Genomic DNA, 19984 nt, shown 5'->3' on the forward strand with positions numbered 1-19984 from the left:
TGATACGTAAAGACACATGCAGCCCCATGTTTATTGCAGCATTGTTCACAGTGGCCAGGACATGGAAACAACCAAAAAGCCCATCAATAGATGACTGGATAAAGAAGATGTGGCACATATACACTATGGAATACTACTCAGCCATAAGAAATGATGACATCGGAACATTTACAGCAAAATGGTGGGATCTTGATAACATGATACGAAGCGAAATAAGTAAATCAGAAAAAAACAGGAACTGTATTATTCCATACGTAGGTGGGACATAATAGTGAAACTAAGAGACATTTATAAGAGTGTGGTGGTTACGGGGGGGAGGGGGGAATGGGAGAGGGATAGGGGGTGGGGAGGGGCACAAAGAAAACAAGATAGAAGGTGACAGAGGACAATCTGACTTTGGGTGGTGGGTATGCAACATAATTGAACGACAAGATAACCTGGACTTGTTATCTTTGAATATATGTATCCTGATTTATTGATGTCACCCCATTAAAAAAATAAAATTATTTTTTAAAAAAAAAAAATGTATTTGCAGGCAACTTCAACACAGTCCAACTATTAGTTCTAATTATGCATAATTATAACATTTAAATAGCAAGAATTTTAACATGAAGGTATGATACACAGCAGGAGAATTTAACAATTATCCTTCCATATGAATGTCCTCTATCCCACTGTCTAGTACAGGAGCCACTAGCCAAATGTGCCTATTTCCGTTTAGTATCAAAAATCTACTAGTCACATTTAGGTGTTGAGTAAACGGCCTTGCGTGGCTGCTAGCTGCACATAGAGGAGCAGACAGAAAGCGGTCTGTCACAGAGAGCCCTGGTGAATGGTGCAGGGCACGTGGACATCAGGAGGGAAGGCCCCAGAAAGGAGAGGTCTGGTGGTGTGGCATGGGACAAAGCATCCTTTCTACAGAGGCACCCTGCGGCGAGCCCTTTTAACTCCTGTGTGCGGAAGGCCAAGTTCCCAGCACCCCTAAATGATTGTGCAGTGCCAGACAGGGGTGCCTGCCCCCTTTTTAATTAGAAACACCTCCTCCTGTGTCAGAGGACAGCAGGGCCCTGCAGCCAGCTGTTATGTAAACGTCTCCAGTCCGTGGTAGAGAAAGTGGGTCAGCGAGCGCCAGGGGTGCTGCAGGCTCCCGGCTGTCCACTGCCATCAGTCACACAGGCCAGCGAGCTGCTGCAGAGGCCAGTGCCTTCCCTCAGCGCACACTAAGGGTGTGTGTCACAGGGCTCTCTGCAGACTGCTGGGGACAAAGAGCAGTCCAGGGTAGTGGTTAAGGTCACTTATCAGTCAGTACCCTTAACCCCAAAGAAGCCACTCTGTGCCAGCTGGGGAGTGGCATGGGGAAGGCAGCTCCCCCCGGGTTGTGGGTCTCTAGGTGGGCATGGGTCATCCTCTGGCTGTCCTGCCAGGCTCCGGGACACCAGCTTATTCCAGCTAGCCCCAAGAGTACCCGGGCCTTGTACCCACCTCAGGGGCCACTGCTGCCTAGAACACACAGGAGCAGTGGGGGGATGAGGGGGAGCAGCAGCCGACTATTGAGGTCACAGTCACCCAAAATCAGAAGGGTGTCCTACAAATCAGTAGATTTTGCTCGCCAGGGAGGACCCCTCTTTTCTCTTTAGTGCCAGGGATTTAGTATATTTTAAAATGATTTAATGGAAGGAAAAGAAGCAGGCCTGATCCCCCTGCACGGCCCAGGAGGAGCTTGCCCATCTGCAGTCACCCACTGGGGAAGCCCATCCAGTCCGTGGTTTGAACATCACTTCGCTGACACCATCCACAGATGCACTTCAGCCCTGAACATGTCTGTACCCAACTGCCATAGAACCCCGATCTCCAACAGAGACTCAGATTCCACACGTGAGACTGCCAGAACTCCTACCCACCCAGGCTCCTGCGTGCCTGTCTCCCCTCGGTTTGTGTCACCATGCCTGCCATCTAACTGCTCAGGCCCGAACCCCACATGTACTTCCCTTCCCTGCCTCCACTCCATTCATTAGCAGATTCTGACACGTGAATGCACAGTTAACATATTTATCTATTTTCCAGTTTCTTAAGGAAGAAGTTGATGCCATCAAATTACAACCTTACTTCTTGCCTAGTACAGGTGTTTGGGTCTATAAACTTCTCTACATATGGCTTCAGCTGCATCCCACAAATTTGACATTTGTGCTTTTTATTCACTCATTTCAAAATACTTTCATATTTCCCTTTTGATTCCTTTTTTGCCTCATGAAATATTTGGAAGTGTTATTGAGTTTTCAAATATTGGAGATTTTCGGGGTATCTTTCTTTTGCTGATCTTAATTTAGTACCATTATGGTTAGAGAACATATTTTGTAATGCTTGAAATAGTTTAAATTTATGGAGATTTGCTTATGGACCAGAGTGTGGTCCATCTTAGCAAATCTGTGTTCTTGTGTAAAGGGTGGAAAGTTCCACAAATGTTAAAATCTGTCCAAGTCTGCCATCGTCGTATGGTTTTCTGCCTGCTTGTTCTAGTAAATACTGAGAGACGGGTTGAAACCTTTGTTATAGCTGTGGATCTGTCCGTTTCTCCTATCATTCTATTATCTTTAGCTTCATGTATTCTTTTTTTTTTCTTTTTTTTTTTCTGAAGCTGGAAACTGGGAGAGACAGTCAGACAGACTCCCGCATGCGCCCGACCGGGATCCACCCGGCACGCCCACCAGGAGCGAAGCTCTGCCCACCAGGGGGTGATGCTCTGCCCCTCTGGGGCGTCGCTTTGCCAAGACCAGAGCCACTCTAGCGCCTGGGGCAGAGGCCAAGGAGCCATCCCCAGCGCCCGGGCCATCTTTGCTCCAATGGAGCCTTGGCTGCGGGAGGGGAAGAGAGAGACAGAGAGGAAGGAGGGGGGGTGGAGAAGCAAATGGGTGCTTCTCCTATGTGCCCTGGCCGGGAATCAAACCCAGGTTCCCCGCACGCCAGGCCGACGCTCTACCGCTGAGCCAACCAGCCAGGGCTAGCTTCATGTATTCTTGAACTCTGCTATTAGCATTATAATGTTTGGCATTGTCATGTTCTGTCCACGCACTGACTACTTTATCATTATGAAAGATCATTTATATCTCTGGTAATATTCTTGGCTCGGAAATTCACTTTGTGTTAACATAGCTGCCCCAGCCTACTTTTGGTTAGTGCTAGTATGGTCATCTTCTTCTACCTTTTATTTTTAACTTCTTTGTGTTTGTGTATTTAAGTGAGTTTCTTGCAGGCAGCATACACATACCTACTTTTCTTTTTATCTTATTTCATTCTGCCTTTCAATTGACCATTTAGATCATTTGCAGTGGCTGCTGATGCGGCTGAGTTTAAACTGACCATTCCATCTGTTTTCTATTTTTACCATCTGTTCTTTGTTCCCTATTTCTATTATTTTTTTTTCCTCTGTCATCTTTTGGATTAAAAGCATGCATTTTATGATGCCACCTTACCTCATTTGTCCACTTATCAGTTCCAACTTTTTAAAGTTATCACAGTGGTTGCTTTGGGTTTTACTTATTACAGGACAACGTCCACTGGTCTGGGCCACTTTCCAAGGTGCACAAGAGCCTCACAGCAGTTGCTCCCACTCTGCTCTTGCCCGCACTGCTGCTGCCACACACTCCAGTTCCACCTATGTGATGAGCCCCATAGGGCATTACTATTTTTAATTTAAACTATGACCTTTTAAAGGAATTTGGATGACAAGAAAATGTCTTATTCTTACTCAATCTTCACTACTGAGTGTGCATTCAGATGTCCACCTACTGCCATTTTCCTTCTACCTGAGGAATTTCCCTTAAGATCTTTGGGAGTACAAGTCTGCTGGTGATGAATTCTCAGCTTTTGAGTGTCTGAAGCGTCTTTATTTCATCTTCAGCTTTAAAGGTCCTTTCACATGGCAGAGAATTCTAGGTCGAGAGTGCTTTTCTTTCAGTTTGGAACAGCTGCTGTGCTCACGTCCTCACTCATCCTGTTCCCAGAGGAGCCCGTCGAGTCTCACCTCTGCTCCTCTGTGTTGCGTGTTTTTCCCCTACCATAAGGGTTTTCTTAGTCACTGGTTTGCAATTTAATTATGATACGCCATGTTAGAGTTTCTCATTTTTTGTGCAAGGGGCTTCTTTGAACTTTTTGAATCTGTGGCCTTACAGTTTTCATCAAATTTGGAAAATGGTGGCCTTTTTTTTCCAAATATATTTTCTGCACCTGCCACTTCCCCACTTTTAGGGTTTCCAAATACATATATTGGCTGAAGTTGTGCCACAACTTGTTGATGTTCTGTTCATTTTCTTCCTGCCCTTTCTTTGTGTCTAACTTGATAGGTTCTGCTTCTATCTTTAAGTTCAATGACCTTAACTCTGAGATGTCCCACCTGTGGTTCCTCCCACCCAGGATACTTTTTATCTCAGACACTGTAGTTCTCACCTCTAGGAATCAGCCTGGATCCTTTCTTCTAGCTTCTACATTTCTACTTGCTTAGTTATAATAACGATTTCAACATTGGTATCCCCTAATGGTACAGCTGTCTCCATTTTTGAGTCTAGGTCAAGAAAGTGAACTCTGAATCAAGAGCGCACAGGCCACTGGTGACTTTGACAAGGGCTTTTTCTCTGGGTCACAGAGCAAGCACTCAGCAGTGCTGGGTTCCGAGCCAGTTTCCCAGAGCCAGCACACCAGCTCCCTTACAAGCCAAGATGAAGGAGGCCTGATGACCAAGTCGCTTCCTCATGCCTGCTGCTGTCCCCAGTCCCGAGGGCCGGCACACAGCTGTGGCATGACGGCATAAGTGGGGCCTACTCAATTCAGCTTGAGCTATAATGAGCTAGCCCAAGTCTGAAGTCCCCTGGTCTCCTGTGTTGAGCATTTCCAAAGCCAGAGTACCACTGGTGGAAGCTGGTCTCAACTCCCAGGCAGGGCAACAACAGCCTTCGCTGCTACCTTTACTTGTAAGGGCTCCCCCTGGTTTTCAAAGATTTGCCCTCTATGCCAGCCTGAAGAGAATTAGTGGGGATAGAGGTGGGTTTTGTGAGATTGTAATCCGTGTCTAGATGAAACCTCCATGTACAATACTTTAATGTTCTTCCCTCGCCTGTACCCCAAGGCCAAGGAGCACTTTAAGAAACACATATTTGTAGCTATTTCAAAGTACTGCCACAAGCACGCAGCTGGGAGACTAAGGTGTGGACTGTTCGAAACCTCAAAGCGAGTTAAAGGGAGAGCTGGTCTCTCAACACCAGTGCACGTTCTTTCCACCAGGAGTGGTGGTTTGACGGAGAGAGGGAAAGACAGCCGTGGGGGCCAGGAAAGTCAGGGGAGGGGTTCTGGAACACTGGGTAAGCAGGTGGCAGCCCACATTCCCACACTGCCTGATGTGAGTGCTGTCTGCCTGTGACTGTGACCAGGCTCTCTGCCCCTTGGCTCTCTGAAAGCCAATCCGTCGCTGGAGGAGCCCCTCTGAACGAGGTCTGCAGGGAGCCAGGTGCTTGGAGTCCCGTGCCAGGGCCATGTCTTCGCAAATGAGGCATCAGGAGAGAGGTGGGGAGGGTAATTCTTATACTTTCTAAAGACATCCCAGACTTTATGTGACTTAATGATTCTTCTCCAGTCAAATGCAAAAGAACAGGACACTGATTTCTGTGCTGCTGTCCCTGGAGCTCCCGGGAGCTGGCCCACAGCCCCTCGGAGCTTTCCTGCCCACACCCGCCGCCCCCACTCCAGCATTCTCTCTGGGCGTGAAGCAGACCGAGGGAGAGGTACAATCAGGAAGCAAACATATAAGGCGATCTACAAGACAACTTTATCATCATCGCCTGTATAGATTCTTTCCATGTGTGAAAAACACATTCATTTAAATTTCACTTAAAGCTCTTGACAGATTTAAGAAGTCAGCTTCAATGAGTGATTCTGTGAATGGTTGAAGGGGCATTTAGGAGGTGGCAGGAGGGTCCCAGTGAGGCTGTCACCCAGTCACTGCACAGGAAACCGCTGCTGCCAAGAGTGGAAGAGGAAGACACCTGGGAATGTTTGCTGACGGCCCCTCCTGGGAAGCTCGATGAAGCCACATAGCCCATCTGGATGTGGCACAGCCTGACCCATGAGGCACGAGGGGTGAGCACCAACAACCAGGCCTGAGCCTGCACTGCTGCTCTCGCCCAGCTCCTTCACCCAGGGACACAAAAATGCAAGGAGCAGATTGAAATTTGCCTTGTAGGTAATTGGTAATTAATAACTTTGTTAATTCAACAAGTACCATATTTCCCCATGTATAAGACACACCCTTTTATAAAAATTTGGGTTCTAAAAGCTAGGTGCATCTTGTATAGCAGTTGTAGATTTTTTACTTGCATTTCCCACTTTTTCGCACTTGTTTTTGCGCTCATTGTTGAAGACAGTGATTCATCATCAGACATAGATGAGGACAAGCTAATGGATGGGAGTTTTGAGAGTGATGAGGAGTTGTATGAATTTTATGACGAATAAAACTTGAGTTCAATAACTTTATGTAATACATTTATTTTCAAATTTCAGGCCCCCAAATTAAGGTGCATCTTCTATATGGGAGTGTCTTATACATGGGGAGATACGGTATTGCCTTGGTAATGACCAAGTTGCAGGCAGTGTGCTGTCCTACAAAGATAGATAAGCCAGAAGGGCCTATCAAGAAATCATTGTGGTGACAGAGACAGAAGATACAGAAGTCCCATAGAGCAGGTTTAACATGGGAGCCCCCTCCCCAATGTGAAGCCATCTGAGAGTGAGTCACAGGCCAGGATAAGTCCTCAGGCAGCAGTACTTGGGGACTGTGAGAGCTCCTGGGGGAAGCTCTGAGAAGGCCTGTCACCCCTACTTTCCAGAACTGCTGCTAGGACAGCAGTCTCTGCCCTAGGAAGGGAGTGCAGCTGTGCGATTCCAGCCTGGGACAGGAGGCCCTGCCCATCTTGTACCCTAGTGGACCCCTGGTGGCCCAATGTCTCCCCTAGTGGTCTCATGCTCACCCTGAACCTCAGTGCCCCTCTTGTGCCCCAGTGCTCACCTGGCCATCCTGCAGCGACAGAGCAGGGAGGCCCAGGCACTGGAGTCACCTGGATGGGTGTGCACCCCTTAGGGCCTGATCCTGGGAGCAGCATTTTCAGGTTGTCCTGATTGCTCTTGAGTGAAGCTACACTGGGGAGCCACTGCTCCTAATTACCACCCTGGCTCTCCCCCACTCCATCTGTTAGGACTTCCAGCAGGCTGCCCGTAACAGGAACCAACAACCACACCACTAGTGACCTGGTACTCAGAGCCTGCCTTTCTCCTTGAGAAAAAACTGGGAGGGGGCAGTGAGCGGGCAGAGGGGGGGGTCAGAGACTGTGGAGGTGATTGGCTGAGGACATGGAGAGACAGGGAGACTTATGACCATATGGCCCAGGGAGGGGGGGTTGTTTTTCACAATGGAACACCACTCAGCCATAAAATGGAACAAATTATTTACGCACTCAACAACCGAGGTGAATCTCCAGAGAATTAGGCCAAGAGAAAAAGTCAATTCCCGAAGGTTACACACTGGATAACTCCATTTATATAATGTTCTTGAAATGAGAAAATTACAGAAATGGAGAGCAGATGAGTGGTGCCAGGGTCTGAGGGGTTATGTGGACAGGAACAAGATGCTGTGGCTGTCACAGGGCAGCGTGGTGCCCTGTGCAGATGGAATGCTCTGTCTTGTTTATATTGGTGTCAATATGCTGGTTCCGATGTTCTCACTGTTGTATTCTAGATGTTACCGTTGAGGGAAGCCAAGGAGCATGGGATCTATTATTTCTTACAATTGCATATGAATCTAGTTACCTCAAATACAAAATTTATTTTAAAAAGCAGCCACTATGACCTAAGGTTGTATCAGACAGCTTTCAGTTCACAATAGATTAAGAGGTCCAAATATTTCCTCTGGTAATTCAAACAAAATAACCACTTGACACTGTATGGAAACATGAAAGTTATAAAACAATTAAAATCAGAGAGCAAAAATCACTAGCTCCTTTGAAGAGAAGCATATTGACCAAGTTCCTGGCCTTAGTGCTATATAGAGGGGCCTATTTCCTTCCTACACCCACCTACCCACCCACATACCCATGCCACATGCTCACCCACGCACATATGCACCACTCACACACACTTGCACCCACCGTCTCACATTCACCCACCCACCCACCCACCCATATACTCATTCATATACTTCACTTATACACCCTCATCCACTCACATACATATCTACTCAACCATGTAACCACCCACCCACCCACCCACTCACACACACATTCACTCACACCCACTCACCCACTGACCCAATCACATGCACACTTACTCAAACATGTACCCACTTACACTAATCTACTATACATGTACTCATCCACCTGTCCACACACCACTCACTCACACACACATTCACTCACTCACAATCCCCCACTCATACATGCACACACTCAGACTGGGCACAGCGGGGACTGTGGCAGACATGTTCCTTGAGAACCTCTACTAGCAACCTGGGCTCAGCCTGTCCCAGGAGATGCAGGTCACTCCGGGCCCAGCAGCACTTGGAGATGCGTGCAGCCCTTGTCCAGGGCTGGCCTGGTGCGAGGACATCATGTGCCAGCAGCCATTCTGCACAGCTCAGGGGCATGGGTGTAGATGGGGAGCGTTTGGGGATGCAGAGGGTACCCATGACTCTGTGGACTATAAAAGCCTGTGTCACTTTGCCCCAGTTTGTGGTAATGTGACTGTGCCTGCAAACATCACAAAGAAAAGGGAAAAGACCTCCCAGCCCTTGCAGGGTAGGTGCCACATGACCCCAGAGCGCGCTGAGACTCTGCTCCCGGTCCCTTTCAGGCTGGCACAAGAGTGCTGGCCTGCCCAATGGTCTTGACTGCAGTGCTCAGAGGACATGGCTCCCTACAGTCACACTCTGGGCCCTCAGCTCTTGTTCTGGAACACATGGAGGAGACACATCTTGCCTCTTCACCAATGACCTTTCATAACCTCCCCTTGCTGACACCCTCGACTATCTGCCCATTGCCTGTGTAACTCAATCCAGGCTGCTCCCATCCCCAGCACTGCCTCCAGGCCTATAGGTGCCATTCCCCCATTCTGCCGACCCCACCCCAGCCCACTGGCCTCTTCACCAATGACCTTTCATAACCTCCCCTTGCTGACACCCTCAGCTATCTGCCCATTGCCTGTGTAACTCAATCCGGGCTGCTCCCACCCCCAGCACTGCCTCCAGGCCTATAGGTGCCATTCCCCCATTCTGCCGACCCCACCCCGGCCCACTGGCCTCCCCTGCTGTGACAGGCTGAGTTCTCCTGCCCACCTGCCTGCCCCCTGGGGCCTTCTGCTGAGAGCATTCCCTGCAGGCCTCTAACTGCCAGTGCCTACTCTCCCTAACCGCCAGTGCCTCTTCTTTCCTGGGCCCACCCCCTCCTCACTGCCCTGGCCCTGTTGCACTGTGGGCAGAGGACACATTTATCTCCATTCAACACTGAACCCCCAGTTCCTAGCACCATCCTGGGCCCACAGGATGGCACGAGCAAGTTCAGAACAGATGTAAAGATTGGATGAAGTCATACAATGAGTGTTGAGCCCAGCTGCATTGCCATGACCTCACCGGCTATTCTGAACCAGAACTTCGTGATTTTTAAACTCAGATACTCAGGAAACAGCCAAGATTGCATTTCCATTTCTCCTTGTCCTCTCGTTTCCTTATTCATTCACTTGGTCATTGATGGTTTGCTGGAAGCTTCCATGTGCTGGGGTAGGAGGGGCTCCCTGGGGGACACACAGCTGGGGGCAGCAGACAGCCCAGCTAGCCAGGCAGAGCTGGAGACCCCTGGGCCTTCCTGTGGAAAATGGGAGCTATTCCCACATCTAAACTAGACAGGCTGTGATTTGCAACCCCACCAGCTCCCAGTAGAGGGCGGAGGAAACACGCATAAAGGCACAGGTCTTGTTAAGGACAATAGAAGGATGCAGAAAAATACAAGAAAAAAAGAATGAATTTCGCCCCAGAAAAGAAAACAAAGGACTGCCACACACTCTAAATTCTCTATCTACAAGATTCTTTTTGTCTGCATTTGAGCTGGTCTGATTTGAAAAGGCTTATAGTCCTGTTTTCAATTTCACTAGTTTCTGTTCTTATTTTATTATTTTCCTCCCTCTGTTTCTTTCTTACAGTTTCTTATGGTAGAAGCTTAGATTGTTTGGGGGCCTTTTCTCATGTTAGTATTTCATGCTATCATTTTCATTGATTTCCTTGTATCTTACAAATTAATGTATTTGAGTTCAAAATATTTACTAATTTTCTCTGATACTTCTTTGACCAGCACATTTAGAGATCTGTGTTTTAATTTTCAAGTATTTGAAATTTTTCTAGTTATTTTTGGTTATTGATTTCTAGTTTAATTCCACACTGGACAGAAAATATACTTTTGATTATTTCAATCATTTAAAACTCATTAGACTTTTACTCTTTTGCCCTGAATATGGCCTACCTCAGTGAATATTCTGTGTGCACACAAAGGCCGTGTATGCCCTTTTGTTGTTGGTGAGCAACCTGTAAGATCTAGCTGGTGCACTGTGTCATTTAGAACTTCTCCAACCTGAGTCCCCATCTTCTTGGTCCATCAGTTACCGAGAGAGCAGAGTTGAAACCTCCAACTGTAGTTGTGAATTTGTCCTTTTCCTCTTTCCATTCCACCAGTTTTTATTTCACGTATTTTGAAGCTCTGTCATTTGATACATATGCACATTTGGGACTGTTATGTCCTCCTGGTGCACTGACTGTTTTATATTCACACAATGTCTTTCCTTATGCCTTGTCATTTTCCTTATTCTGAAGCCTACTTCATGTGACTCCAGCTTTCTTTTTGGTAATGTTCACATGACATATTTTCTTGCCCTTTAACTTCTAACCCACTACTAGCATTGTATTTCACATTGGTGTCTTGTTAACTGCATAGTTACTGATCTTGCTTTTTTTATCCACTCTGATAATCTGTCACTTTTAATTGATCTGTTTATACAATTTACTTTTTTATATATGCAGATTTAATAATTATTAATTCTAATTAATGTGTATATAGGTATGTATGCACATTTTGAAATAATTTTAGGTCCATGAGTAGTTGCAGAAATCATACAGAATTTCTGTGTAACTTCAGCAGCTCCCACTTGACACAACTGCAAGGTATTATCAAAACCAGTGCTGGGCACGGGGAAGGCCCCCGTTTTACACACCCTTTGCTTGTTTGTTTGTCATGTACAGGTTTGCGAAATCGTTTCACAGGTATAAATTTGTCTAACCACCTGCACCAGCAGGATCCCCAGGAAGAAACTCCTGTATACTATCCCTTTATAGACACTCATTCCCCCAATCCGAACCCAGGCAACCACTGATCTAGTCTGCATTCCTGTACTTTTGTCATTTCGAGAGAGCCACATAAACTGAGACAAACAAACATAATCAGTTGAAAGTGGCCTTTTTTCACTCTGCATAATATTCTCTAGAGCTGCTAAGTTGTTGGACATAACAGAGACAGGTTCCTCTTTGCTAACCAGTAACGTTCCACTGAATGGTTGCATTGCAAGTCGTATGTCCAGTTACCAGGAAGGACACCTGGGTCGATTCCAGGTTTTGTTGATTACAAATAAAGCAGCTAAGAATGATAGTGTGCACATCTTTGTATAAACAGAAATTTTTATTTTTCTGATACCCAGGACTGTGATCATTGAATTGTATGTTAAATGTATGTCTAACTTCATAGAAAATTGCCAAACTGTGTGCCCAAGCAGCCATTTTCCATCCCCACCAGGATAGACAGACCTGGCAGTTCTGCATCTGTGTCAGCACTCGGGACTGTCAGTGTTCCCACTGCAACCATGTTAGCAGATGGAGTCAGATCTGGCTGTGGTTTACTGTGCTTTCCCTAATAGCAAAGGATGCCGAAGGTCTATTTATGAGCTATTTTCCATCCACTCATCCTGTGTGGAGTGTCTGCTCCAGTCTTTTTGTCCATTTTCTAACTGGATTGGTTTGGTTTCTTACCATGGAGTTTTAAGAGTTCTCTACATATTGGGGGTACAGCCCTCATTGGATGTGTGATTTATCAAAGACTTCCTCTGAGTCTCTGGTGTGCCTTTTCAGATCTTAAGAGAGTCTTTGCTAATCAAGTGTTTTTGTTACCAAGTGCAATTTCTCAATTTTATGGCTTTTGTTTAAAACTCTTATCTTTAATAAATGTGCCCAATTCTTTCTCCTATATTTTCTACTAAACAGTTTGTTGTTTTACATTTTACAGAGAAAAATTTGATCCATTTTGAGTTCATTTTTGTATAAGGTATGAAGTTTAAGTCAAAGGTTTTGTTTTTTGGTTTGGTTTACTTTTTGAATATAGATATCAAACTATTTCAACATTTCTTGAAAAGACTATCCTTTCTGTGTTAAACTACTTTATTACCTCTGTTAAAAATTAGTCGTCATACTTGAATGGGTGAATCCTGGGCTGTATTCTGTTTCACCGGTGCATGGGCTTATCTATGCACCAACATTCAATATCTTTATTACTGTAGTGTTAGAGTGCCTTAAAATTATTCCAACTTTATTCTTTTCAAAATTCCCTTGGATTATTTAGTTCCTTTGTGTTGGCAAGTAAAATTTAAAGTCACCTTGTTTATATCTACTACAATTGCCTCTGCTAGGATTTTGATGGAAATTGCATTAAATGTATAGATCTATTTGGGAAGCATCAGCACCTTTACTATGTTGAGTGGCCCACTTTATGAACACAGGATGTCTCTTACTTAAATGTGTTTGATTTCTCTCATCAGTGTTTTGTAGTTTTCAGCATACAAACTGTGCATATTTTTTAGACATAATGCAAGCATATAACTTTTGGAATTCCTATAAATGGTGGTGTTTTTTGTTTGTTTTGGTGGTGTGTTTTGAATTCTGGTTTCTGACTGTTCATTGATGACATATAGAATATTATTGATCTTTGTATGTTGACCTCTCATTCTTTTTTTTTTTTCTCCAAGTGAGAAGTGGGGGCTGCAGACAGATAGACTCCTGCATGCGCCTGACCAGGTTCCACTGGCATGCCCACCAGGGGTCGATGCTCCACCCATCTGGGGTGGTGCTCTGCTGCAACCAGAGCCATTCTAGCGCCTGAGGCGGAGGTCATGGAGCCATCCTCAGCACCCGGGCCAACTTTGCTCCAATGGAGCCTTGGCTACGGGAGGGGAAGAGAGAGACAGAGAGAAAGAAGAGGGGGAGGGGTGGAGAAGCAGATGGGTGCTTCTCCTGTGTGCCCTGACAGAAAATCAAACCCAGGACTTCCACATGCCAGGTCAACGCTCAACTGCTGAGCCAACCGGGCAGGGCCTGACCTCTCATTCTTAAACAAGTGAATTTGCTTATTAGTTCTAGGAGATTTTTGTAGCCTTAATGGGATTTTTCAATGTAGGCAATCACATCATCTGCAAATATAGTCAGGCTTATTTCCTCCTCCCAAGTCTGTATACCTTTCATTTCCTTTTCTTGTCATATTAACTGGCTAGAGCTTATAGCGCACTGTTCAGCAGGAATGGTGAGAGCAGACACCTTTGTCCTGTTAATGATTTTAGGAGGAAAGCATTAGTCTTTTACCATTAACTATGATGTTAGTTTATAGGTGTAGTTTACTCCATTTTGACTAGAACTAAAACCACATCTGATCTTTTATAATGACTAATAAGTTGGCAAACTCTGGTTATAACCAGTAGTACTACTTAGTGAAAGTCTAATAAAACAAAATTTTCCAACTGTTCTTTTTTTTTTTTTTTTTTAAATGTTCAAACCAACAGAATTCTAGTAAAAATATATTGTCATAACAAGATACATGGCTGTAAGAGCAGCAGAAGCAGTAAGTGGTACACAGTTCCAGGTGCTGCTTCAGAGGCAGGTCCCTCCACCCTAATGCAGGATGGCCAGGGCCATCTCTTTACATATGAGAAAAAAGAGAACAGAGTAACGATTGGACGGTTCCAGAGCTTGTGCTCCTGACCACTAGATAGGTCAACTCTATTTCCATGCCAGTGCAATATAAAAACCAATGATATTTGTTTCAGACTTGAAAGAGTCTGATGGTTGAAAGTGGTTTCCAGCTGTGAGGCTTTTTCTGGGTAGGAGGTAGAGGCAGTAAATAGATTTGGATATTAAAGTAGAAGTAGTTCCCAGCTGTCTGGGATTTATAACAGCATCAAGCTCAGGGCAAATGCACTAGCCTCCCCAATATGAGACTTCTTGCCCAGAAAAGGGAGCAGAAATCCTGCCAGCAAACCGCTACCCAAAGACTGCGCGGCTGCGGTGAGTGCCAGTTGGGGCCCCGTTAGCTGTGTTTTGTCCAGGGCTGTACCCGGCCTCAGCTGTCAGGGGGAGGTGGTTTTGCTCAGAACCTCAGGGGACGAGCACAGACTTGATTTATTTTGTTTAACAGCTCAGTGCCCCATGAGGCTGCCTGAGCCAGTACAGCAGAAACCGACAGAGCTTATTAGCTGCTTTCTGCTCCTTGAGAGACTCACAATGCAGATTGTGTCCTTGGGGCCATGGAGGGGAGGGCAGTTCTGTCCTGTAATGCTCTTGCCAGTCACGGTTAGCTTTGGAAAGACTGACAGGGTATACACAACTTGACTTCAGGGAGCATTCTGTACAGCCTGCTGGCTTGTCACTCGCGTCCACACAGACACATGTGCTGGGGCTGGAGAGCCAGCAGCCTGTCCCCCTTCCCTTCCTGCTCAGAGGCCCCAGTGCACTGGCCCCATGTCAGCGGCGGTGTGGAGTTTTCCTATTCAGTAAGGTGTGGGCTTTCCCCAGTTCTATCTCTGAAGAAGTGCCCAGTGTCTAGGGTATGACCCGCCTCGCAGTGTCTCTAACAGAGTTTCAGGTATTTCAACCATGTATTCAAGCTGAATAACAGCTCTGTAGAGGAGACTGGGCAGGCCTCCCTGAGACCCGGGTCTGGTCCTGGCCCTGCCACCCCACCTGCCCCTGCAGAGATGCGCTTGTGTGCCCAGCACCCGTACACAGCAGGTGCTCAATCTGTGTGCACACACTCTATCTTCCCACAGATGCTCTGGCCACAGTGGGAGGCCAGCCATGGCAGGGACATTCAACCGAACACTCGGGTCTTACCAGGAGCCTGGCACAAGGCACAGGAGCAAGGACCACAGGCAGCACCTCAAGTGGCTCTCAGTTTGGTGGAAAAATCTGACTGCACATTGAGACAGCTGGCAATTCCAAAGGTTGAAAATCCACCATCCCTACTTCAGCCCTCAAACATGTGCTCCAGAGAGGTCGGGGGTCCAAAAACCCCTCTTCTGGAAGAAGGAAAGGAGAGTTGCTTATGGCATCAGGGTCAATGAGACACAGCGCAGGAAAGGCTGGAGAACAGTCTCTGTGCTTCCACTGCACTGGGGAGCATTGCACGCCCCTCCCTCCTGCCCTTACCCTAGATGGAGACATTGCCCTGGTCATGGCTGGCAGACATCTGAGACCATAGGGAGAAACTAGATGTGGGCCAGTGGCAGCAAGAAAGTCAGAGAGAATGGCAAATGCACGGGGCCCACCCACTGCGGGGCTTGCTTGACTCGGCACTCTGCAGGCCCCAGTCAATGAACAACCTGAGTTTTCTGATGGCCTGTGACTGGGTCCAGTGCAGCCTGATGGGCCCTGGTGGTGAGAACAACAGCAGAGACAGAACTGTGCTGACTGAGCCTGTAGCAGTACGAGGCTGGGATCTGGCCTGATGACGAAGGTGTCTGGGTATTCACGCAGATGTCATCGTTGGCCAGACGCTCAGCACAGCAGGGAAGGGGGCTGCCCAGAGATAGATACCCCAAACCTGCCTCCTGAAACCTTCTATGTGGGGAACACGTACACTCCGCCGTGAGTCTACACTTCCTGAACTTCAGGGCCCCTGCAGGCCTTGCTAGGTGAGCACCCATGACACAGAGACAGGCCAGCACAGACAGGTACAGATGACAAGACTGGGCACATAAGACTCAGAAAAGTCTATAAATAGTTATAAGAAGGAATGGGTTTAAAAGAGTTATTGGAATTTACTTCTCTATACCAGCAAAGCTAGAATATATATATTTTTAAATTTCAATTCACAAGAACCTAAAAAAAAAATCAGAGTTGGGATAACTTTAAGAAAAGGCGTGTAAAACTTCTGTGTAGAAATCTATAAGGCACTGTTAGGAGAAATTAAAGAAGGACTGAGAATTAGAGAAATGCATATGTTCACGAACTTAAACAATAATTTAAGATGTTAATTCTCCCTAAATTGATCTGCATGTTCACTCCAACAGACAAGATGAGTTTAAAATGCATGTGAAAAATTCATCAGGCCAAGCATAGCCAGGACATCCCTGAGAAAGAACCAAGTGAGAAGACCTATTTACCAGAAAGTGAGGACAATTCAGTCTGTGCAACAGGGGCACTGGGGCACACAACTAACCAATGGACCACAACAAAAAGTCAGTGACAGGCACACACAGCGCAGGAAGCAGAAGACAGTCTTTCCAACCAGCAGCGCAGGTCAGCAGGGTCGGCAAGGACAGAACGAAACTCTGCCCTATTGAAGTCACCCCAGATACATTCCAGGTGGACTGTGGCTCGACATGAGAAGATAACATAGGACTTACCTAGGTGCAGTGAGGAGAAGGACAGATTGCTTAAACACAACAGACTCAATGGTTCCAAAAACACTAATATAATGGACTGCATTACAATTAAAGTCTGTTTGTCAACAGATGTCATTAGGAACGAGAAAAGGGGACCACAGAATGGGTGATGACATGTGCACTTCACTTAATCACTAAGGACTCTGATCCAGAAAACACTTATAGACTGCTCACAAAGAAGTGGGCAAAGCCCTGACCAGGCACACACCAAATGGCGGATGAGTCTCATCAGTGATCAAGGTAATGAAGGAAATGCAGGTTACAGTCACAGGTTGGATACCAGGATAGCCGACACTCAACATGACACAAGGCAGACCCCCACCCAAAGTCCTGGGGAGCACGGCCCGTGCTAGAAGGCCTGGCTGCTGCCCATATACTCACTGGCCCTACCCCTGAGTCAGCCTCAGCCCTATACTGTGACCCAGCACTCCAGCATCTGAGCAGCAGAAATTGTAACTAATATTCTTATCAAACACTAACAGAATCAGCATCTATGAAGAGTGATAATACACAAGACCAAAAGGAGTTTATTCTTAGAATGCATAGTGATTAACATCAGGAATCCTGTCTAAGTCATCAGTAAATTCAAGGAGAAACTCAATACCCATACAAATAACAATGAACAATACCTAATTCTGACACTGTGTTTACCGTGTGCCAGGTACACTGCTCGCTGAGACCCTGCAAGGAAGGCGCATCCCCACTTCACCTCAGACACAGGGGCAGGGGTCACAGCTGGGAAGTGGGGGACCAGGACTCAGTCCAGAGGCAAAGTCCAGATCCCTGCACTGAACACGCATACACTGCTTCTCAACAGCAGCGGGGAAGGCACTTAATGAAACTCCACAGTCACCAATGATAGACTAAGATCAAATTTAGGAGAAATGTCTTAAGTAAGGTAAAGATCATTTACCTCCCAAGAAAGCCCTGATTTTAAGTCTATGTCCTTGTGACCCTTTTTCACTGGGGTGGGGATGAGGTATAGAGCAGTGGTCCCCAACCTTTTTTGGGCCACAGATCGGTCTAATGGACCAGCCTTTAGGGTGGGAAGGATAAATGTATCATGTGACCGAGACAAGCATCAAGAGTGAGTTTTAGACGGATGTAACAGAGGGAATCTGGTCATTTTTTAAAAATAAAACATCGTTCAGACTTAAATATAAATAAAACGGAAATAATGTAAGTTATTTATTCTTTCTCTGCAGACCAGTACCAGTCCATGGCCCGGGGGTTAGGGACCACTGGTATAGAGCTTTTATTATAAAAAGGGACACGGATGATAATTTATACCAAGAGAAATGTGGCAATCAGGAAGAATTCTAGGTAACTATAACAAAAGGAAGAGTGCTGCGCTATAGCACGAAAAACAGAAGCAGAGAAGGCTAAGATTAGTTGCATTCATGAGATTTTTAAAGAAAAATAAAGCCCAGCCTGTGTATGAAGGAAGGGGGGGGCAGGGCCACACTGGTCTGCAGGGACCCTGTACAGAGGCTGAGCTCGCCGTCAAGCCCACTCCCCACACACACGTAGGGTCCGAGCACCTCTTCCTACAAGGGACATGTCACCAGGTGCTCACAGAGCCATGTTCCCACAGGAACTAGACTCTTCTTTTCCCTCCAGCACTGATTTATCCAGTGATCAATGTGGCGCCCCAGATAGACAGACACTGCAGCCTCTCTTCCTGGGGCACCCTGGGCTGGCCCTACGTGCAGTGCTGCTGAGGCAACAGCCCCTTCACTCCCTGGCAGGAGAGGTAGACTAGCGGCCAGTACTTGCCTGGAACCATCCTTCCTCTGCCAGATGCAGGGTCTGAGCAGAGGAGTGAGCCCAGGGTTCACACATGAGGAGCAGCTGTAAGGAGGCAGGTCACTGTCTGGGCCGCAGGGTCCGTCAGGGAAGCAGTGCCCCACCCTGACTGGTCAGGGCTGTACCCATGCACATCCTTGGCACTGCCCTAGGGAACAGGGGTGGACTCACGGCCTGCCCTCCTGCCCTGTCACCTCTGCAGCAGAGGGTTTTCTCAGCGGAAGGGACTCGGAGTGCAGGAGTAGAGGCCTGGCCTGAACACAGGTGCCCGCCTTTCTAAGAATGGGACAGTGCTGCACAGCTGTCTCAGGTCCTGTCCTTGGTTGTTGTCTTCATGGGATGTACACAAGTGTGGTCACCTCAGGGGTCCTGGCGGTTCTCCTTATTGAGGGGGCTGGCTTCTCTTTCCTAAAAGATGCAGGGTCATTTCAGCCTCCTGAGTAAGAGCAGCACCATGGGCATAGAGGGGTGGTAACACTACTAATGGAATAGCCCACTGTATGGTATGCAGACTAGACACAGGGCCAGCAGCATTGAGTGCTTGCCCACAGTCCCTAAGAGAGTGGGTTATGGGCAGGCAGTGGGCTATGGGAAGGGGACGCACCAGCAGCCCTAGGCAGCCTAGCCCAGGCTCCGGCCTCACTTCCCACCCTGCCATGTGCAGCAGAAGGGCCTGGGACCTAGTGGTCCAGCCTGTGACCATAGGGCGCAGGAGCTTCCAGCCAGACCACACTGTTCCCAGCCCAGGCCAGTCCTTGCACAGCTGCCCAAGGCACAGGGATCAAGTATGTAGGTCACTATGTCTTTGTGGGCCCAGGCGGGGCCAGAGGGGACTGCATCACATTCTCCATTTCACCAGCCTGAGCTCATGTTCTTAGAAGATTCACGCAGCGTTCCTGACTGAATCACGGATACTCTCAGTCACGCGGACAGAAAGCTAACATGAGTTTAGCAGGTAATTTCTTTCAGTGTTGTGATATTTTAATAATGATATTATTACAATACTGAGAAACAGCATCTGTTAAAAATAAAATAACTTTTTAAAAATGGTATGTGCCAAAGCAATTAAAACCATTAAGAATCTTCCCAATGAAGGAAAGGAAAACTGAGGGGGGAAAGGAAGAGAAATAAAGTCAAATGTGAGTAAAACTCTAAGGAGAATAAAATTAAGAGTGCTACAAGAAAAATAAGTGTTTTAAGTAGTTCAAAATAGACAAGATATATAAAGGTTAAGAAGGCAGAGACACCAACAGAGAACTAAAAATTAAAAATAAATTCAGGGGGAAAAAATCAAGACAAGTTAGATAAGAAACTACAAAGACAAAAAAAATCATGCTTAAAATACAGCTAATGGCTACAAAAAAATCAGAATAAAAAACTAAGATTACCATGAGTTGGAAATTAA

At 46.6% G+C, this 19984-nt stretch overlaps 1 protein-coding gene across 18 annotated transcripts in view; it reads right to left on the reverse strand.

Moving 5' to 3' along the window:
* PCBP3 (poly(rC) binding protein 3) overlaps nt 1-19984 on the reverse strand; it is a 294334-nt gene that overhangs the window by 37287 nt on the left and 237063 nt on the right. The window lies entirely within an intron of this gene.

The sequence above is a fragment of the Saccopteryx leptura genome, chromosome 2, assembly GCF_036850995.1.
Source record: "Saccopteryx leptura isolate mSacLep1 chromosome 2, mSacLep1_pri_phased_curated, whole genome shotgun sequence".
Lineage (NCBI taxonomy): Eukaryota > Metazoa > Chordata > Mammalia > Chiroptera > Emballonuridae > Saccopteryx > Saccopteryx leptura.